Source organism: Elephantulus edwardii, unplaced genomic scaffold, assembly GCF_000299155.1.
Source record: "Elephantulus edwardii isolate Elephantulus edwardi_28Jun2011 unplaced genomic scaffold, EleEdw1.0 scaffold00205, whole genome shotgun sequence".
NCBI classification, from domain to species: domain Eukaryota; kingdom Metazoa; phylum Chordata; class Mammalia; order Macroscelidea; family Macroscelididae; genus Elephantulus; species Elephantulus edwardii.
The window spans coordinates 4,521,110-4,523,273 of record NW_006399955.1 but is presented as its reverse complement, the minus strand read 5'-3'; positions in this window follow the sequence as shown (position 1 = coordinate 4,523,273).

The window sequence follows — 2,164 nt, the reverse complement described above, 5'->3', positions numbered from 1 at the left end:
TCATCCTGGAGAGGGTTAAACCAGGCTACTCCTTGGAGGCAAGGATTCTGGGGCTTCGTCTGACATACTTTGGACATGTTGTAAGGAGACACAGGTCCTTGGAGAGGGACATCATGCTAGATAGGGTGGAGGGACAGTGCAGGAGGAGAAGGCTCTCTATGAGGTGGATTGATTCAGTGACTGGCGTAATAGGGATGGGTGTGTCAGAGGCAGTGCGATTGGCACAGGATAGAGCAGGGTTTAGGGCTGTTGTGCATAGGGTCACTCTGAATCGCAAAGGACTCGACGGCACATAACAACAACAACATGAATTAAATTAAAAACAGCCTTTTCTAAATTGTTGATTATACAAAGAGAAGAGTTGTTGTTTTCATGTGTGTGCTTTGTTGTTTTTTTTTTTTAACAAACAAAACGATTCTGTGGTATTTGTGAATTTCAGTAGATTGGGAGAGATTGCAAGCATTTTGGAATTTGCATTTGGAAAAGAGAAACAATGTGATGGGGATTCAACTGGAGATTAGTAAAAAGCAAGTTAACAGCTAAAATGCCTGACTGGGTTTGAATAGCATGCATTGGCAGTGGACCAACTGGCCTGGCTTTATGACTTTACTTTCATTACTAACCATTAACACAACAGAGGAGAGTGTGTGTGTGTGTGTGTGTGTGTGTGTGTGTTGAAGGGGGAGAGTGTTTGCTGTTCAGGGGAGTGAATGCTTCTGTCTGCCCTCATTATTGAAAGAATAGGCCCTAAGGCAGATGGATAAAAGAGCAGTTGGAATTTTAGAAATGTATATTTACATAGTTTTCTACAGTTCAGTAATAATCCAGATAAATTGTCTGGGCCAGATGGTTGGTTAGTCAGCCATGCTGTGTGCCTTTTTGTATGCAAATGAAATGTCTACTTATCAAGAGAGCTTTGGGAAGAGTCCAAATGAAGCAGACAATTTGACCTAAAAGGTGATGAATTTGGGATCCAGAGAAAAGAGTACTGGAGCTAGACAACATTGTTTTCTAATATGTTCTAGTGTTTTAATTTTGATAAATTAATGTAAACTTTCTGTTTATCTAACTGCTCCCTAGCATGTGTACTGTGAGTAACCCGTTTCATAAGTGAAGTGCCAGGGATGCTAATGAAATGAAATTTTTTTATATGAAATGAATTTTGTCTTTATTTTTAATGCACTTAAATTTCAATTTCCACAAAACCAATCATTGAGAGAAATCTAGAGTACCTAAGCTATTAGGAAAGCGTATCTAGATGGCAAAATGATTGAACATTTTACTTCTAAACAAAAGATAGGTTATTTGAATTCTTCCAGATGTCCCTTAGGGAGCTCTTGTGGCATAATTTGTTGGAAGTTGTACTGCTAACTCAAAGGCCACATCTCTCTGGTGGCTCAAATCCACTACCAGCACCATGAGAGAAAGACTAGAAATCTTCTCCTGTGGGAGGAAAACAAATAGTCAATTATGAACGAAATTTCACACCAATGAAATGAGTTTGAGGGTTTCAGATTAAGGTGTTTTTTATTTGTTTGTTTTAGATTTTTGTTTTATTTTGAGAGGCCCCCTCAGAAGAAAAATCCTGATAATCTGCTAGACAAAGTTATAGTCTTGAGGATCCTATGAAGTTCAGTTCTTCTCAGAAACACTTAAGATAACCATGGATGGCATATCAACATCAAGAAGACAAAAATCTGCACCACTAAGCAACATCATAACAGGTTAAGAAAAAATTTAAATTATCAAAGATTTATTTAACTTGAATCACAATCAAGCCGATTAGTACCAGCAATCACGAGATCAGGAAACATATAGCTTTAGGAATCTGCTGTCAGGGGCCTCTCTGAAAAACAATGCTGTCAGCTTAAAGAATAAAGTGTATCTGATTCAAGTCATACTATTTCCAATCTCCAGTCACCTTGATGTCTTTGACTTGTGGTGTTGGAGAAGAGTAGTGAATATTTCATGAACTGCCAAAGGAATAAGCAGATATGTCTTGGCGAAAATACATCCAGAATTTTACTTATAAGCAAGGATGACAAAACCTCATCTCACAAGTTTGGGCATGTTGTTTAGATAAGTGGAAAGTCAGAGATTGAGAAGAAGGTTTTCAATGAGATTAATTGATACAGTGACTGCAGCATTGAGTTCAAGTGTATAA